Source organism: Jatropha curcas, chromosome 10, assembly GCF_041381405.1.
Source record: "Jatropha curcas cultivar XTBG-Jc1 chromosome 10, XTBG_Jcur_1.0, whole genome shotgun sequence".
NCBI lineage: Eukaryota > Viridiplantae > Streptophyta > Magnoliopsida > Malpighiales > Euphorbiaceae > Jatropha > Jatropha curcas.
This window is the reverse complement of record NC_143160.1, coordinates 20,946,482-20,967,945: the sequence shown is the minus strand read 5'-3', so window position 1 is coordinate 20,967,945 and position 21,464 is coordinate 20,946,482. Positions and strand designations below refer to the sequence as shown.

At 38.7% G+C, this 21,464-nt stretch overlaps 1 pseudogene; it reads left to right on the top strand.

Annotated features, from left to right (window-relative positions):
* LOC149493248 (uncharacterized) overlaps positions 1-21,464 on the top strand; it is a 35,376-nt pseudogene that overhangs the window by 12,379 nt on the left and 1,533 nt on the right.

Sequence of the window (21,464 nt, the reverse complement as noted above, 5' to 3'; positions counted from 1 at the left end):
AGAAATATTATGCATTGAATACATAAACTCTCCAAAAATATTCATTAAATATTTTCTACCCTCCTAAATCATGCAAACATGCTCCAAAAATAGTAAATAAAATATTAACTATGCATAGTAATTTTTTCGGACTAAAATAATACCAAGTCCCGGACCGATGGTACTATTCACAGACTGGTAAATCACTATTACCGACACTAAAAGAAAAAATCAGTCTGTTACAGTTCTTCCCCCCTTAAAAGAAATTCGTCCTCGAATTTACCTGGTGTAAATAACTGAGGATGCTGTTGTCTCATAATATCTTCACTTTCCCATGTAGCTTCCTCGGTCTTATGGTTTCTCCAAAGGACCTTTACCAAAGGAATTCTCTTATTCCTTAGTTCCTTGATTTCCCTCGCAAGTATCCTCACTGGTTCTTCCTCATAGGTCAAATCTGGCTCTATGGTAACAGACTCAATTGGTATCACATGTGATGGGTTGGACCGATACCTCCTCAACATAGACACGTGGAAAACATTATGTATCCTATCCAGGTCTGGTGGTAAAGCTAGTCTATAGGCTAATGGACCCACACGCTCAATGATCTCATATGGACCAATGAACCTAGGACTAAGCTTACCCTTTCTTCCAAATCTCAATATCTTTTTCCACGGAGATACCTTAAGGAAAACCTTATCACCCACTGCATACTCTATATCCCTCCTCTTCAAGTCTGCATAGGACTTCTGACGATCTGAAGCTGCTTTCAATCTATCTCTAATAATTCTGACCTTATCCTCTGTGTCTCGAATCAAATCTGGACCTATAATCTTGCCCTCACTCAATTTTGACCAACTTAGTGGAGTCCTACATCTCTTGCCATATAATGCTTCAAAAGGGGCCATCTGAATACTCGACTGATAACTATTATTGTAGGCAAATTCTACAAGTCGAATGTACTTCTCCCAACTGCCTTCAAACTCAATAGCACAAGCTCTTAACATATCCTCCAAAATCTGAATAACCCGCTCTGACTGACCATCAGTCTGAGGATGAAAAGCTGTGCTGAAATTCAGCTTAGTACCCAGGGCCTCATGTAGCTTCTTCCAAAATCTAGAAGTAAATCTCGGATCTCTATCTGAAATGATGGAAGAAGGAACCCCATGTAATCTCACTATCTCATCTATATAAAGCTCTGCATACTGCTCCATGGTGAAGTCAGTCCTAACAGGAAGAAAGTGTGCCGACTTAGTTATCCTGTCAACTATTACCCATATAGCATCTTTCTTTTTAGGAGTTAAAGGAAATCCAGTCACAAAATCCATAGTAACCTTATCCCATTTCCACTCTGGAATAGAAGTAGGGTGTAACAAACCAGAAGGAAACTGATGCTCTGCTTTCACTTGCTGGCACGTCAAGCACCTCGACACATAATCTGTGATATCCCTCTTCATCGCCGGCCACCAATAGTGTGATTTCAAATCATGATACATCTTATTACTGCCAGGATGCATAGTATAGGGACTACTATGAGCTTCCTTCAAGATACTCTTTCTCAACTCTGAAATTTTAGGCACACAAATCCGATCCCCAAAGTACAGGCAGTCGTCATCTTTAATCATAAATCTCTTTTCTCACCCTTTCTGACTAAGCCTTTCCACAAGGTAATAGTCTCATCACCCTGCTGTGCATCTCTAATCTGCTGTAGTAGGCTAGGTTTCACCATAAGCTCTGCTACAAGAGCACCATCTCTAGTCACAGATAAGTGTGCATTCATAGCACGAAGAGTAACTAATGCCTTTCTACTGAGTGCATCTGCCACTACATTAGCTCTACCCGGGTGGTAATCAATAGTAAACTCATAGTCCTTAAGTAGCTCTAACCATCTGCGCTGCCTCAGGTTAAGCTCTCTCTGTGTAAGCAAATACTTAAGGCTCTTATGATCCATATACAAGTGGCATTTCTCACCATACAAGTAATGTCTCCAAATCTTCAAGGCAAACACAATAGCTGCTAACTCCAAATCATGGGTAGGGTAGTTCTTCTCATGTGGCTTCAGCTGCCGGGAAGCATAAGCAATCACCTTGCCCTCCTGCATAAGCACATAACCCAGACCATTATGCGAAGCATCACTATAAACATCATATGGTCTGCCTGGAGCTGGCTGTGTCAAAACTGGAGTCTCAGTAAGCATCGCCTTAAGCTTCTCAAAGCTACTCTGGCATCTATCAGTCCACTCAAAACGGACATCCTTATGGAGAAGTCTAGTCAAAGAGGCTGCAATAAGAGAAAACCCCTTGACAAACCTCTTGTAATATCCAGCCAAACCTAAGAAACTGCGAATCTCTGTGACATTCGTAGGTGGCTTCCAATCTAGCACTGCCTCAATCTTCTTCGGGTCAACCCGAATACCCTCTGCAGAAACAACATGCCCTAAGAAAGCAATCTCAGTCAACCAAAATTCACATTTACTGAGCTTGGCATACAACTGTCGGTCTCTCAAGGTCTGCAGAACTGTTCGTAGGTGATGATCATGATCCTCTCTAGTCGGAGAGTACACCAAAATATCATCAATAAAAACCACCACGAACTGATCCAAATAAGGATGGAAGATCCGGTTCATCAGGTCCATAAACACTGCTGGAGCATTAGTCAACCCAAATGGCATCACTAAAAACTCATAGTGACCGTAGCGTGTCCTGAAAGCAGTCTTAGGTACATCTGATCCCTTCACCCTTAGCTGATGATAACCTGATCTCAGATCTATCTTCGAGAATACACTAGCCCCTCTCAACTGATCAAACAAATCATCTATCCGAGGCAATGGATATCGATTCTTCACAATAACTTTGTTAAGTTGTCTGTAATCAATACACAATCTAAGTGAGCCATCCTTCTTCTTTACAAACAATACTGGAGCACCCCATGGAGATACACTAGGATGAATAAAACCCTTATCAAGCAACTCCTAAATCTGTATCTTTAACTCTTTCAATTCAGCAGGTGCCATCCGATACGGAGCAATGGATATCGGTGCAGTACCAGGCATAACCTCAATACCAAACTCAACCTCTCTCTCAGGAGGTAAACCAGGCAACTCCTCTGGAAACACATCTGAAAAATCACATACTGTGGGTATATCATGGACACTAGGAGACTCTAACTCTGGAGCAAGTACACAGGCTAAGAATGCCTCATAGCCATGCTGTATCATTCTCCTAGCGATACTGGCTGAAATAACATTAGAGAGGTAATCCATCCTCTCCCCCACAACTACAATCTCCTCTTCAGACGGAGTCTGAAACGAAATCCTCTTATGTCTACAATCAACAATGACCCCATGTCTAGACAACCAATCCATACCCAATATCACATCGTACTCTTGAAAAGGCAACTCTATCAAATCACCCGGAAATACATACCCATGAATGACTACAGGGCAATCTCTATACACCCGATCAACTACTACACTCTGACCCAAAGGGCTAGTAACCTCAACGCTGTGCTCTAATGTCTCAGCATGCATACTACCCAGTCTACCCACATGTATGCATATGTATGAATGCGTGGATCAATCAAAGCAAGTACAAAAGTGTCAAAGATAGAGAAGGTACCTGCTATGACGTCCGGCGCATCCCGCTGCTCCCTGGTCCTGATGGCATAAGCTCTCGCCTGTGCTCTAGCCTCTGGTCTCTCCACAGTCTCAGACACGGGTCTCTCACTCCTAGTACCATATCCCTCACTACAGCCTCTACCTCTGTGACATCCTACTGAGTCGAGTCTTGCATTGAGTTGAGTCGAGTTGAACCAAACCCGGTTGGGGTAGAATGGGATTATTAGTGGACTTACTTGATTGAGAGAAAAAGAGCAAAGTGTAAGGATTAGGATTTAATGGCATTAAAAGAACAAGCTTGAGTATCAAGTTGTAGCTTTTACCCACTTGAGGTACCATGTAGTAAGTTTCCATCATTTATCTTGATTTTGTGATGACTTACCCGTAATCATCATTTTACTTTCCCTTGTTTATCTTTATCGCCATCTTCTTCATCTCCTTCATTTCCTTTCTTTCTCCATCCCATTAGGCAACCTCAATTCTCTCCAAGTAAGTAGAATTCCTTGAAGTGTGATGTTATTTCCTATTCCATTTAGTTCTATTGGAGATGAGTTATGAGAATTCTTGTGTATAGGAGAAGAAAGTTCAAAAGGTGCAGAAAAGAGAAGCTAGAACAGAGCTCACGCGTTTTTGGAGTAAAGGTTTGATATCTCTTGATTTTTATCATCTTCTTTGCATGAGAATTTGTGAAGTGTGTTGCTATTGAGACAATATATTGCTTTATGTTGGAGAATGGTAGTGGTGAGAAAACAGGGGAGGTATTGAGTTTATGTTGAAAACAGGGAAGGACTTCATCTTGATTTTGACCCCATTTAATGAGGGAATTAGGAAGTGTCATAGAAGAGTTATTTGTTCCTCTATGTGTTAGCTTTGCATGGGTTTTTGAATCACCCAAATTGGATTTGTATATTGAGAGATATGACCAAAAGAACGCAGACTGCGCAGGCTAAAAACGCGTCGCGACCTGGCACTGCGTAGGCTGGAAGCACGTCGCGCGCTCGCGACTTTGCACTGCGCGCGCACGGCTTCCACTTCAAACTCACTGACTTTCATTTTGCTCTTCTCGCGCTCGCGACCTTGCAAGACGCGATCGCGAAGTTGGCCCTTGGCCTGGAAGCGCTCGCGACTTGCACTGCGCGCTCGCGTAGTTGGCATGAAAACTCTCTGACTCTCAATTGGCATATTACGCGATCGCGACTCTCAAATGCGCGCTCGCGTAGTTGGCATGAAAGCTCACTATCTCTCATTTGGCACACTACGCGCTCGCGACTTTCAAGTACGCGATCGCGACTTGTGCCTGATAACACACTGTCTCTTATTTTCTGCATCTCGCGCTCGCGACTTCCACAGGCGCGCTCGCGACTTGATTTTTCCTGCATTTTTGGACTTTCTTTTTCTATGTAATTGGGTTCTTTGCTCAACTTGTATGCATCCAATCATTTCAAAATAAAAAGACAACATTAGAACATGTATCAAAACAACATCCAAGCATGCAAATGATGTGAAATCATATGAACATTATAATTTATGAAGTGATGAACTATTACTATGATGTTGTGTTATACATTTGACATACCAACATTATGCTCCATTGAGGTTAGGTAGAAACCATGTCGATAAGGCCATGTCGCGACATAGGATAGCAGATCTGCGCCTCATACAGTTTGTTACTCCGGCTACAGGCCGTTGAGTGGATATGATTATATGGGCCATAGCAGCCAAGTATACAGTATTCATCCAGTTTATACAGTTTTTCTTATCACCTCGGTTTCGCTATAACCTTATGGAGCCATACAGATATTTTAACTTGCTACTGCATGAATCATACAGTAAAATAAACAGTAAGAAAGATCATTAAGGTAAAATGAAAGCCGCATGTTATGTGTGATTATATGTGCTTACATAATGCTTTTTGCTTATATGTGTGCTTATTGTTGTTTTATGTTGAGATATCCACTGAGCTTTATTTGCTCAGCGAGTTACCTGTTTAACTCGCAGGTTTTGAGATTGGTCCGTAGAGGGTCCGTTTACAACTGCTGCCGTTCATCTATAGAAGACTCGGTCTTCAGGGTAGAAACTCATTTTGTTATTTTTTTTTTTTTTGGCATGTACAGGGCACACAGTTGGGCCCAATCCATTTTGTAAACAGTATCATGTCTTGTAAATATTCAGTACATTATTACTATAAGCAATCTCAGCATGATATTAGATTCATTATATATTATGATTTTAGCATGTCAGTTCATTCAGTCAACCAGTTTGTAGCGTCTCGGCTCGGTTTATTCGGGTTTACGGGTGGACCGAGAAGGGGTGTTACAAATTTTGGTATCAGAGCCCTAGGTTCAGTTTCCCTGGGCTTGCATTCATAAGTCAGCATAGTGTACATGCCATGACTACCCTGATGAACTAAGCAGTTGTTGTTCTTTTAGGAGGATGTCACAAGAGGGTGAGAGTGAGTCACACGCCTCCAGAGCAGTGGAGGGTGAGGCTCCAGCAGCACCAGGTCAAGAGGCATTATTAAAGCAACTTGCAGATACTTTCAGACAGATTGCAGGAGTGATACCTCAAGCACCAGTCATAATAGAAAGAGACAGAAAGCCCCCACTGGAGAAGCTTAGAAAATATGGTGCAAAGGAATTCAAAGCGAGCAAAGATGATAGTCCCGAAGTAGCTGAGTACTGGCTAGATTGGACATCGAGAGTTCTAGAACAATTGCAGTGTACAGTAGAAGACAAGTTGGTTTGTGCCACTTCATTGCTGATAGAAGAGGCATATACATGGTGGACCACTGTGCAACAGAGAGTAACAGCAGATCAGCGGACTTGGCAATTCTTCTTGGATGAATTCAAGAAGAAGTTCATCACCGAGGCTTACCTAGATGCGAGAAGGAAGGAGTTCTTATACCTGCGACAGAATAGAATGTCTGTAACTGAATATGAAAGAGAATTCACTAGACTAAGCAGGTATGGTAAACAGATAGTGGCTACAGAAGCCGAAAGGTGTAAAAAGTTCCAAGAAGGTCTAAATGATGAGATTCAGATGGGAGTGGTAGCTTCCAGATTCAGAGAATTCTCAGCCTTGGTAGAGGCAGCTCAAGAGATAGAGTGAATTCAGGCTAATCAGCGTACTAGACGCCAGCGGTCTCAGCAAAGAAGAGATCAGACTCCGAGTGCACCGAGTACACATCAGCCGGAGAGTAAGAGATTCAGAGGTGCTAGTAGTTCAGCTGGTTCTAGACCTTCCTTTAGCCAAGGCGCAGCTAGGGGTGCTAACATGCCAGCGGTATCAGTTGTGGCTAGTTCCGCCGGTGGTAGTAGAGGTTCAGGCAGAGGAACTGGTAGGGGCACCAGTAGAGGTGCAGAGACGGCCGGTTATCCTTTTCCACCTTGTGAGCATTGTGGCAGACGGCATGGTGGAGATTGTTGGTTGGTGACTGGTAAATGTTGGCTATGCGGAGCATCAGACGATCAGAAGAAAGACTGTCCTAAGAGGGCAAGAGTTCCTACACAGTTCATAGCAGGCAGAGGTAGAGGTGAGAGCTCCGGAGGGCAGAGACAACAATCAGAGACTGTGGATAGACCCGATACTAGAGGTCCAGCCAGGGTTTATGCTATGCGAACCAGAGAAGAGGAGGAAGCTCCAGATGTAATAGTTGGTGAGTTTTCTCTAGGTGGTCATACAGTTTATGCTTTAATTGATCCTGGATCATCACATTCATACATTAGTGTACCTAAACCTTGGGTTAAAGGGTTAGAAGTTGCATATGTGAGTCAGGGTATGGTAGTTACTAATCCACTAGGTGATGTAGTAAAAACCCATACAGTGATCGAAGGATGCCCAATTGTTATACATGGAAAAGAGTTTCCAGGAGATCTTATGGAGTTGCCATTTAGAGAATTTGATGTTATTCTGGGTATGGATTGGCTATCCAGACATCAGGCTATAGTTGATTGTGCAAAGAAAAGGGTGACATTATATACTACAGCAGGGGAAGAGATAATAGTAGTCGGGAAGCGGCGAGATTTTCTGGGTAATGTGATATCAGCCATGACAGCAAAGAGATTAATTCAGAAGGGTTGTGAAGCATACTTGGTATGTGCATTACACGCAGAGCAAGAACAGTCAAAAGTGCAAGATATACCAACAGTGTGTGATTATCCAGATGTATTTCCAGAACAGTTACCAGGGTTACCACCAAGGAGGGAAGTGGAGTTTACTATAGATGTCTATCCTGGAGCAGCACCAGTATCAATTGCCCCTTACAGAATGGCACCAGCAGAGCTAAAAGAGTTAAAGATTCAGCTGCAGGAGTTATTAGACAAAGGCTTTATCAGACCCAGTGTATCACCTTGGGGAGCACCGGTATTATTTGTAAAGAAGAAAGATGGATCATTTAGATTGTGCATTGACTACAGACAACTGAACAAACTGACAATCAAGAATAAGTATCCATTGCCTCTCATTGATGATTTGTTTGATCAATTAAAGGGTGCAGGTATGTTTTCTAAAATCGACCTCAGGTCGGGATACCATCAGGTGCGGATAAACGAAGAAGATATCGCTAAGACTGCATTCAGGACCCGATATGGTCACTATGAATTTTTAGTCATGCCATTCGGTCTCACAAATGCACCAGCGATTTTCATGGACCTCATGAACCGCGTGTTTCATTCATATTTAGATCAGTTTGTGGTGGTGTTCATAGATGACATTTTGGTCTACTCCAGAGACAGGGTTGAACATGATAAACATTTGCGAATCGTACTTCAGACATTGAGGGATAAACAGCTGTATGCCAAGCTCAGTAAGTGTGAGTTTTGGCTAGAAGAAGTCTCTTTCTTAGGACATGTGGTATCATTGGAGGGTATCAGAGTGGATCCTAAGAAGATTGAAGCTATTGTTAATTGGAGACCACCCAGAAATGTTACAGAAGTTCGCAGTTTTCTGGGTTTAGCCGGTTATTACAGAAGGTTCGTAAAGGGATTCTCTATCATTTCATCACCTTTAACAAGATTATTGAAGAAAGCAGTTGTATTTCAATGGGATGATAGATGTCAGCAGAGTTTTGACACTTTGAAGAAAAAGTTGACTGAAGCACCAGTGTTGACCCAGCCAGTGTCAGGTAAAGACTTTGAGATTTACAGTGATGCTTCTCATATTGGGTTAGGATGTGTACTTATGCAAGACAGGAAGGTGGTAGCTTATGTCTCCAGACAGTTAAAGCCACATGAATTGAATTATCCAACCCATGATTTAGAACTGGAAGCTATTGTTCTAGCATTCAAAGTATGGCGGCATTATCTGTATGGTGAAAAGTGTCACATTTACACGGATCATCAAAGTTTAAAGTATTTACCAACACAGAAAGATTTGAATTCAAGACAACGGAAGTGGATGCAGATTCTGGCTAATTATGATTATGTCATTAATTACCATCCGGGCAAAGCTAATGTGGTAGCTGATGCCCTTAGCCGGAACTCATTGTTTGCTTTGAAAACAATGAGAATTCGCATGGAGTTGCAACAGCAAGGAGTGATTCTAGCACAGATGCAAATACAGCCATCTTGGGTTCCGGAAGTTGCAGAAGCACAGAAGAAAGATGCACAAACAGCACTATGGGTGAAACAAGTACAGGAAGATCATGGTGGGAAATTCAGAGTGGATAACAGTGGAGTCTTATTCTATGAAGACAGAGTTGTTGTACCGCAGACAGGAGAGCTTAGACAAAGGATTCTGCATGAAGCTCATAACAGTCCATATACAATGCATCCCGGTAGTACCAAGATGTATCAAGATTTGAAGAAAGGCTATTGGTGGCCGGGCATGAAGAACGATATTGTACATGTTGTAACAAGATGTTTAACATGTCAACAAGTAAAAGCAGAACATCAACTGCCATCTGGGTTACTTCATCCAATAACAGTGCCAACATGGAAGTGGGATCAGATCACGATGGATTTTGTTACTGGATTACCTCAGACGCAGCGGAAGCATGATGCAGTATGGGTGATTGTGGACAGATTAACTAAATCTGCACACTTTTTACCAGTTAGGATGGACTATTCTCTAGCCAAGTTAGCAGAAATTTATGTTAGAGAAATAGTTCGACTACATGGAGTTCCATCATCCATTATATCTGATCGTGATCCAAGGTTTACATCGAAGTTTTGGGGTAAACTGCAGGAAGCATTAGGAACGAAATTGCATTTTAGGACTGCATTTCATCCTCAAACAGATGGCCAATCAGAGAGAGTCATTCAGATCCTGGAAGACATGATGAGAGCATGTGTCATAGAATTTGAAGGCAGTTGGGACAGATATGTACCTCTCATGGAATTTGCCTACAACAACAGCTATCAATCGAGCATTAAAATGGCACCATATGAAGCATTGTATGGTAGACAATGCAGGACACCTGTGTGTTGGACAGAACTTAGTGAGAAGAAGATTTTGGGTCCAGATTTGGTTAGAGAAACTGAAGAGAAAGTGGAGATTATCAGAAAACGGCTGAAAGAAGCAAGTGATCGACAGAAGTCTTATGCTGATTTAAAGAGAAAGGATATTGAGTATTCGGTCGGTGATAAAGTCTTTCTGAAAGTTTCACCATGGAAGAAGATTCTAAGGTTTGGACGAAAGGGTAAGCTTAGCCCTAGGTTCATTGGTCCATACGAGATTGTTGAACGTGTCGGACCATTGGCCTATCGCCTAGCGTTACCTTCAACCTTAGATCGAATCCATAATGTTTTTCACGTATCAATGTTAAGGAGATACAGATCAGACCCATCACATGTGTTATCAGCAGAAGAGATTGACATTCAGCCGGATCTCACTTATGATGAAGAACCAGTTCAGATCCTAGCAAGAGAAATGAAAGAACTGCGGAACAAGAAAATAGCATTGGTAAAAGTTCTTTGGAGGAATCATAAGACAGAAGAAGCAACTTGGGAATCTGAAGAAACCATGCGACAACAGTATCCGCAGTTGTTCACAACAGGTAAACTTCGAGACGAAGTTTTTATTTAGGAGGGGAGAATTGTGACATCCTACTGAGTCGAGTCTTGCATTGAGTTGAGTCGAGTTGAACCAAACCCGGTTGGGGTAGAATGGGATTATTAGTGGACTTACTTGATTGAGAGAAAAAGAGCAAAGTGTAAGGATTAGGATTTAATGGCATTAAAAGAACAAGCTTGAGTATCAAGTTGTAGCTTTTACCCACTTGAGGTACCATGTAGTAAGTTTCCATCATTTATCTTGATTTTGTGATGACTTACCCATAATCATCATTTTACTTTCCCTTGTTTATCTTTATCGCCATCTTCTTCATCTCCTTCATTTCCTTTCTTTCTCCATCCCATTAGGCAACCTCAATTCTCTCCAAGTAAGTAGAATTCCTTGAAGTGTGATGTTATTTCCTATTCCATTTAGTTCTATTGGAGATGAGTTATGAGAATTCTTGTGTATAGGAGAAGAAAGTTCAAAAGGTGCAGAAAAGAGAAGCTAGAACAGACCTCACGCGTTTTTGGAGTAAAGGTTTGATATCTCTTGATTTTTATCATCTTCTTTGCATGAGAATTTGTGAAGTGTGTTGCTATTGAGACAATATATTGCTTTATGTTGGAGAATGGTAGTGGTGAGAAAACAGGGGAGGTATTGAGTTTATGTTGAAAACAGGGGAGGACTTCATCTTGATTTTGACCCCATTTAATGAGGGAATTAGGAAGTGTCATAGAAGAGTTATTTGTTCCTCTATGTGTTAGCTTTGCATGGGTTTTTGAATCACCCAAATTGGATTTGTATATTGAGAGATATGACCAAAAGAGCGCAGACTGCGCAGTCTGGAAACGCGTCGCGACCTGGCACTGCGTAGGCTGGAAGCACGTCGCGCGCTCGCGACTTTGCACTGCGCGCGCGCGTTTTCCACTTCAAACTCACTGACTTTCATTTTGCTCTTCTCGCGCTCGCGACCTTGCAAGACGCGATCGCGAAGTTGGCCCTTGGCCTAGAAGCGCTCGCGACTTGCACTGCGCGCTCGCGTAGTTGGCATGAAAACTCTCTGACTCTCAATTGGCATATTACGCGATCGCGACTCTCAAATGCGCGCTCGCGTAGTTGGCATGAAAACTCACTGTCTCTCATTTGGCACACTACGCGCTCGCGACTTTCAAGTACGCGATCGCGACTTGTGCCTGATAACACACTATCTCTTATTTTCTGCATCTCGCGCTCGCGACTTCCACAGGCGCGCTCGCGACTTGATTTTTCCTGCATTTTTGGACTTTCTTTTTCTATGTAATTGGGTTCTTTGCTCAACTTGTATGCATCCAATCATTTCAAAATAAAAAGACAACATTAGAACATGTATCAAAACAACATCCAAGCATGCAAATGATGTGAAATCATATGAACATTATAATTTATGAAGTGATGAACTATTACTATGATGTTGTGTTATACATTTGACATACCAACATTATGCTCCGTTGAGGTTAGGTAGAAACCATGTCGATAAGGCCATGTCGCGACATAGGATAGCAGATCTGCGCCTCATACAGTTTGTTACTCCGGCTGCAGGCCGTTGAGTGGATATGATTATATGGGCCATAGCAGCCAAGTATACAGTATTCATCCAGTTTATACAGTTTTTCTTATCACCTCGGTTTCGCTATAACCTTATGGAGCCATACAGATATTTTAACTTGCTACTGCATGAATCATACAATAAAATAAACAGTAAGAAAGATCATTAAGGTAAAATGAAAGCCGCATGTTATGTGTGATTATATGTGCTTACATAATGCTTTTTGCTTATATGTGTGCTTATTGTTGTTTTATGTTGAGATATCCACTGAGCTTTATTTGCTCAGCGAGTTACCTGTTTAACTCGCAGGTTTTGAGATTGGTCCATAGAGGGTCCGTTTACAACTGCTGCCGTTCATCTATAGAAGACTCGGTCTTCAGGGTAGAAACTCATTTTGTTATTTTTTTTTTGGCATGTACAGGGCACACAGTTGGGCCCAATCCATTTTGTAAACAGTATCATGTCTTGTAAATATTCAGTACATTATTACTATAAGCAATCTCAGCATGATATTAGATTCATTATATATTATGATTTCAGCATGTCAGTTCATTCAGTCAACCAGTTTGTAGCGTCTCGGCTCGGTTTATTCGGGTTTACGGGTGGACCGAGAAGGGGTGTTACAACCTCTGCCTCTCTGAACATAGGGAGCTGGCCTCCCAACCTGGTGAGCTGGATGAGTCACAGTCATAGGACAATCCCTAATTATATGCTCAGTGGATCCACATCTATGAAAGCACCACCCCATCACACAAATAAGCGTGTCCGCCTATTTATAAGGGCTGATAACCTTGGCATATGATCATAGCCTCACAATAAGAAAATCCATCTCATCATACCACGTCTCAATCATGCATAGTAGAGCCCAAATCAAAATCATTCTTTCACAAAAGCAATAATTCTTAATCAAAGCCTCTTCATTTAGTACTCATCAGTTCAAAATTTTTACTCAAAACACTATAGATATATATATACTTAATATAGTATAAAAGTACATAAATCAAGAACTTTTCAGCATTTTCATAAACTTGACCTTTACTAGGTTTTTAACACATACTTTGAGTTATGGGTCTCCAAATTGAAAGAAATTAGATTCATTAGAAATTTAAGACAAAATGATACAAATGTTCAGAAGGGACCACAGCCCAGATCAAACAGTAAGATAGCAAACAAAAGCTCAGAACACAGACCAACAGATCAGACCTGATTCAGCAGAACCAAGTCCAATGTTTCTCGAATTCCTACTTCACCAAACACTCAAATGAAACCAATCTAGAACGAGAGAATTCTCAAGACACAGGGAAACAACTTTTATGAAGAACTCAGAATCTAATCTTGTCATTATAGTGGTCAAAATGGGCACTCAATTTAGTAATGCATGTGGCCCGACACAACAGAGTCAGTTTGGGTGTGTCAGCCATAAGTTGAGATATGTATCTCCAATGTGGACACAAGAGGATGGGTTGGAAAGATAAGAAGTAAAGCTATAACTTTTATGAAGAACATAAAATGTTATTTGGCCATTTGAGTGGTCAAAATGGACAATCATTTTGGATAGACAGGTAAGACATCATAACAGAACGAGTTTTGGTATTTAAATCATAAGTTGCGCTACAAGTATTGGAATTAGACATAAGAATATGTTTTGGAAAGCTGAGAAATAGAGCTACAACTTTCATGAAGAAGTCAGAAACAAATGGAAAGTATAAAGGGGTCAAAAATGAGTTCCAATCCCACGGCAGAACACATCTCACATTAAAATTCAGCAATTTCAACAAAACATACAAAGTTCCCAAAATTTATTCAAAACCCTAACCATGTAAAAACAACTTAAAAAAGTGAAATTATGATTGCACTAACCTTATTAACAAGCTTGAATAAGCTTGAAAAGCCTTACTCCTTGGCTTTCTCTTTACCCTTTGAGGATGGTTCTCCAACCTCTTCAAAGCATGAAAAATCAACATTACAAGCAAAACTTGACAAAAGAAATAGTTGGAGCATGATTTAATGCATCAATAACATGTCTAAACCATGAATTCTACTTAACAATTCACAAAACTCAAAAACCACAACTTACTTGCTTCAATGGTAACTTCACTTCTCTTTGCTTTTAATCACCAATCTCAACTTCTACTCCTTAATTCTTAAGCATTAAGTCTTATTCTATGGTTTAATTAGGTAGTTTGGTGGTAAATTTGGAGGTAAGAAAATGAAGAAAATGAAAGAAGAAGGAAGAAGATGGAAATGGCGTGGAGAAGAGAAGAGAAGAAAGAAAAAATGTTGTGGTGTTACTTTAAGTGCCAAAATCAAATTTGACTTCCTAAAATCATGCCAAATGTGTGGCTAAGATCAAGTCCTAAATAATCTCATCCAATGGCTCTAAATATTGCTCAAATAATTCTCTTCTACTTATTATTTAACTCCACCAATTAATTAAATTAACTCCACTAAAATAATTCCTCTAGTATACCACACTAGAAATATTATGCATTTAATACATAAACTCTCCAAAAATATTCATTAAATATTTTCTACCCACCTAAATCATGCAAACATGCTCCAAAAATAGTAAATAAAATATTAACTATGCATAGTAATTTTTCCGGACTAAAATAATACCAAGTCCCGGACCGATGGTACTATTCGCAGATCGGTAAATCACTATTACCGACACTAAAAGAAAAAATCAGTCTGTTACAATAATCCTAGGTATTCAAAGGCCTCTAAACTTAAAAATCCTTCCCTAAGATACGTATACAAGTTCTTATCTAACACTATCTTTTGAAGGAGTGAAAGTGATGGTGTCCTAAGCTTGAATGAATTATATTTTTTATGGGCAATTGAAAGAGGAATTTTGCTAAATGTTGGATATTGGCTGTGCCAAAAATTTGCAAGGGTAGCTAGGGCCGATAAAGGGGCTATCATGATAGGGTGTTTTGTGACCCGCATTGTTAGATATTTACAAGTCTAGAACCCGACTAGACCGATTTATGATAGTGTTGGAGGGGGAAAGGGTACCAGACTAGATTTGGATGTAATGATCCACATGAAACTGATTGAAAAAGTCGGCGATACTTATCGGATAGTAGGCGATCGAGAGGACAATATTGAGGATGAGGGAGCTGAGGCCGCAGGTGCTGCTGACATGGAGGAGGATAATCCTCCCCTTTTCACTTCTTCTTTTGGTGCAGGTACTTCATGTGCTGGACCATCCTTTCAAGGAACGTCAAATATGTCCAACGACGAAGTCCTTGCAAGGATGATGTCTCGAATGGACATATTTGACACACGCCTTAACGGGATGGAAACAATGATTGCAGACCGTTTCCAATCCATCGAGATTATGCACGGGAGCCTCGACTCTCGGATGGATACACTGCAGGGCCAACTTCAAACTGTTCTCCATCTTTTACAACCCCATCCACCTCCACCACCGGAGCCTTGATGGATTTTTGACTTATCACTTGTTTTTTATTTTGATTTGGTTCTCATACACTGATCTGTTTGTGTTTAATTTTTTATTTTTTCTGTTATTTGACTATTATAACTTTTAGTAGTTTCTTTTCTCTTAATGTTTGTTTTGCTCTTTTAGCTATGACATGTTCCAGCACCCGTTCTATTGTATTTTTCAATACAATTTTGGTAAAGTTTATTCCACTCTCTTAATGCTTTTCTTCTGTTAATGCGATAAGTTTGGGGAATCGGTTAATTTTGCACACATTGGGGACAATGTGTTTGATTGAATTGGGGGAAGGAAATTTTAGCTAAAATTTTGTTTTTGCTTAACATTGTTGGAATGACCACAAGCAAGCTTGAAGGATGTCATGATCTAGTAATAGGTGATAAATTTAGTTGATTCTCTATTCTAGTATACTTAAGCTCTGAATTTGGAATTTTTGACTTAAATATGTTCATTGATTTAAACTATCTGTTTCTAAGATCCTAAACACTGATTTTTGTGAAATTTATGATATATAGGCGTGTTTTAATCTAAAGTTATTTAAACATTGGCATTCCTAGAACAAATTAGAATTCCCTTAACAAATTAGAATTCCCTTTGAGGCAAAAATTTTAAATGCTTACATTTTAAAAGAAATGATTTAGGCATTCTTTGTTGAAACTCATATTTAGCCTAGACCACCTAAGTTAAAAATATGACCTTTGCAACCAATTTTGAAGCCTATAAACCATAAAATTTTCTTGTTCACTCTTATTAAACCTAGCCTTTAAACCAATTTCAAATTCCTACCCTAAGTACAAAAGATTGTATGATTGAAAGATTCGACTTTTAATTAAAACATAGCAACAAAAAAGGGAGAATTTATTTTTTATACTAGTAAGCGCACCAAATAAGAAAAATCAAGAGACATAAAAAAAAAAAAAAGAAGAAGAAGAAGCAATCAAGAATTCAAGTTTGGGGAATTCAAAAAGGCAAGGAAGAAATTACCAAAATATTATGGAAAGACCTTGCCAAAATGTCTCTAGCTAGTAAAGAATTTCAAAATAGAAACTTCCTGAAAACAGTAAAGTTTTATTAAAAATAGAATTCTGGATAGTATACATTTCTTTGTACTCCTTGTCTACCTTTCATCCTTTTTCTTTGATTAAGCAAAATTTACACCTCGAAAACCCCATTACAACCCAAATTAAAGACCTTTTAATCTTTTAAAAATGTATGCATTTAAATTGTGGAGAAGGGATGACTAATTTTGCATATGGGAATGCCAAATTTGTACTACCAATTATCTTATTTTGAAAGGTTGAAAATTCTTTGGATGATTCATATCCTATTTATCGTAAATTGAATAATTATTAGTGTTGACAATCTCTTTAAACTTATATTTAATTCAATGAATGTGCTTTATTTAAAAAAAAATTGAAATCAAGCTTAAATATGAGTAGCATGGAGAACAATTGATTTATTCACTTATTTGCTAATCATGATATCTTATAGGTTTACGATTAATCGCCTCCAACCATGGTAAGCCATTTTTGTCAAATTATTTTTCTTAAAATTTAGTTTTGTTGCTTGAGGACAAGCAATGGTTTAAGTTTGGGGATTTTGATAGGTGTTAGTTTTATAGTATTTTTAGTATAGTTTTTATTAGAAAATTTAGTAAATTTTATCACTTAGATTTGTTTTTAAATTCATTTTTAGTATAACTTTGTTCAAAGCTTCCTTGAATCATAACCCACTTGATCTGAGAGAAATTTACAGGGTTTTGGCACAGAAAAGGGCATTACAAGGCAAAATACTCAGCCTCCAGCACACCCAGCCCGTGCTAAAAAGCACACCTGTGCTAAAAACTAAGGAAAATTAAGGGAGAGTTAGGAGTGAGCACGCCTTGAGTCGTGCTAGAAGGCACGGACATGCCCAGAAGAAACTTAGGGCCTGTCAGCCTAGCACGCCCATGAAAAATTCTAGCTGGGAAGGACAGAGACAAGAACGCCTAGCCTGTGCCTGCCTAGCACGCCCCGTGCTCAACCATCCTGAGTTCCAGACTTAAGCACGCCCAAGCCGTGCATCGTGGCACGCCGGTGCTTCGAAGGCAGAACTAGCGTGAACTAAAAACGCAAATCAATCCTTTTCTCACATAAGCCCGCCTCGGATAGTTTCCTAAACGTACTAAACAAGATCTAGACCTATTTTGGAAGAGAAAGGAGTCCTAACTAAGAAGAAATCCAAGGCCTAAACAGTCATGATCTCCTATAGAAGATTTTGTACTTAATAAGGATTCTATTTCCTAAACGGAGTCAGATTTGCCTTCAGGAGCTCTATATAAAGAGGGGAGCTTTTCATTGATGGGGTATCGCGTTTTTAGGCTATTTTCTGCATAATTCTCTCTCTCCCAAAGATTTCAAGCATCCAAGATATGTGCCAAGATTCAAGGAAGCCATCCACATAGCTGTGATCTAGTTTTATCTCTAAACTCTTAATCTTGTTTTCTTTTTCATTACTATTACTGATTATGAAGATTGATTCAAGTATTACTGAGTTTTATTTAATTACTATGTCCAGCTAAACTCTTATACTAGGGATTTGATGTAACTTAATTCGATTCTAATTTATAATATTAGATTTGTTTTTCATTGTTCTTGTTATAATTTATTATTAAGCTTAAAGCTTCCAGGCAGAATTCTTTCCCCTGGATTGAACTATTTCAATAATCACTATCGGGAGAAGGGTTTTTGATATGAAAACAATAATAAATTACTTGAGAATAATAACTTGATGTGGAAGCTATATGGTTTGACTCAAGAGGGGTTTTCATAAGTTAATGATCTTAGGTTATGAATTCATAAAACAATCACAAAACTAAATGATTTAATTTATGTTTAATTGCGCTATTGGAAGATAGGTAATTAGACTAGATTAGAATAGCTAACAATACATCGGGAGAGCTTGTTAGTGATTCCATGGTTGTTTCTCCTACTTTAACAATTAAAATTGATTAACGAACTAATAAAATAAGTTGGATAGAATTAAGTGAAATCAAATTCCCTAGTACTTTAAATCCCTGATTTCTTTTCACCTAAATTTTATTGCTTGATCTCTTTCTGTTTTTACTTTCAAATTTAATTTCCTTACAACAATTCTCCCTTATTGTCGTTTAAATAATAAAAGGTTAACATAATTTTGGTACTTGATATATAATCCCTGTGGATACGATACTCTCTCACTCTATATTACTTGTTGCGATTTCGTACACTTGCGAAAATCACTGTTAGAGTATTGCCGACAAACTTGCTTGTCCCCATTGTATGAAGTATAACAGTGAATTTACATTGAAAAATGGAGGAAAGCAATGTTGGTTTGACTGTCATGTAAATTTTTACCAGATGACCACACCTGGAGGCGAAATCGACAATGGTTCAAAAAAAACACGGTTGTTTATGATCCTCCTCCACTTGTGAAGTTAGAAGCATAAATATTGGAGGAAATTGAATATTTGGGTATGATGAAAGTGTCCGATTTAGGTGCAGAAGAGCTAAATGGTCAGATTGCACGTAATAGTGGATGGAAAAAATGTAGTATCTTATGGGATTTGTCATATTGGAGTACACTTCTTATCCGTCACAACCTCAATGTGATGCACATAAAAAAGAATGTATTCGAAGATATCTTGAACACTGTGATGAACTTGCGGGGAAATCAAAGGATAATGCCAAAGCTATAGCGAATATGAAAGAAATCTGTCGTCGCCTAGAACTTGAACAAAATGCAATTACAGGGAAGTATCTAAAGGCTTGTTATGCATTAGATAAGTATTGTGTGAATGGGTTCGAACATTGAGATTTCTGGATGGATATGTATCAAACATGGGATGATGTGTTGACATGAATAAATACAGATTGTTTGGCATTAAAAGCCATGATTGGCATGTTTTCATGCAGAGATTGATACTTGTAGCATTTCGAGAACTGTTGCTGGGAAGAGTTTGGGAAGCAATAATAGAGTTGAGTATATTTTTCAAGGAATTGACCACAACTGTTATTCGAATAGATGATATGGACTGATTAGCACGAGAAATCCTGTTAATCTTATGCAAATTGGAGTGGATATTCCCACCTGGATTCTTTGATTCTATGGAGCATCTACCTATTCATCTACAATATGAATTTCGGATTGCAAGACTAGTACAATATAGATGGATGTATCCATTTGAAAGGTGAATCATTTTTATCATATTGTAATGTTCTATAGTCTTAACTTGAATTTAGACTAACATTTATATAAACTTACAGGTACCTGCACAAAATAAAAAAAAATGTGTGCAATGAGGCTAAGGTTGAGGGTTCAATTTGCAACACATACTTAGTAGAGGAAGCTTCCATCTTCTGTTCACATTACTTTGAACCACATATTTATACCAAGTATCGAAGAGTGTCATGTAATGATGATGGTGGAGAACGAACTGAATCAGAATTAGAAGGAAATCTAACAATTTTCACCTATCCAGGGCGCACAATTAGAAAAGCGAAAAAAAGAAGATTGACTGATGCAGGGATACAAGGAACTCAAAGTTATATATTGTTGAACTGTGAAGAGGTTTCTCCATGTGGGTCCCGTATATGTATGGCCAAGAAGGGGGTGAATTGAGTTTTTTAAAAAATAAGTATAACTTTCTAAAACAAAAAAATCAGAATTCTATTGCAGTGGAAATAGAATATATTTGTGAGAATAAGTTATCAAGATTAGAACTTCCTGACAAAGCTTAATGTAGAAATTAGAAAAACTTTGTAAAGAGCAGCTATTGATTAGAACTGCTTCACAAATCTTAATCAATTTCAAAAACACTTTATGAAGGAAAGTTATTACGTTTAGAACTACTTCATAAAGCTTACACAAACATTAAAGATTCTATGAAAGACAGTTATTGAATTTTAGAACTGCTTCACAAAGCTTTAAGCAAATTTAGAGAATTGATTAAAATCCAAATTGTGATATATACTGAATACATAAGAATAGATTAGAACTTGATATAATCACAATGCAGAAATTTGGAGTTCTGATGTTCAATAAAGATAAAGCTTATTCGAGTTTAGAATAATAAAACCATTAACAACTTTTCATTTCCAAAAGATTAATAGAAGTGTAAGTAAAATGTAATTAAGTAGAACTTCAGAAAATAAAAAGATAAACACAACATTTTATAGTAGTTCGGCACTAACTCGACTACATCCACTCCTCAAGACTCATCTTGAGATCCTCCACTATGTTATCTCTTTTCAAGGGTAAGAGACAAACCAACAGTACAAGGCAATAGATCAACACCTAGATCTACCCTTTGTCCCACTAGATTTTCCAAAGGTTCTAGTCAACCTCAACCCTTTCTATTTTTGCAGAGAACAGAAACTCAAATCAAGACATTAGAATCCCATATAAGGAGAAGGTCGCTTGATAACCTATTTCATAATAGCTTTTCACCTAAGCTATTACACAAAAGTTTTTCAAATAAAAACTTGTCTACAACAGATTACAGAATCTATATAGACAGAGAGAAATGCAAATATAAGCAAAGGAAAAATAGAAATCAAGTTTAGAAAATCAATTTAAAGAACAGAACTGTTTTTCAAAAAAAGTTGTTATAAAATTTTCTTTTCTCTTAAAAGTATTTCGTGAAGCAAAAAGACGAAAAGAAACAAGGGGGTCGAGAGAGAGCTTTGAGATATAAAACATTGAAGCAATTAACTCTTGCTTTTGTAAAATAAATTACCCCAGTCTTCATAAGAAGAAGACGCCTTTTATAAAGGGATGTAGATCCTGTTTTAGAAAGTGTAATCTTTAGCCTT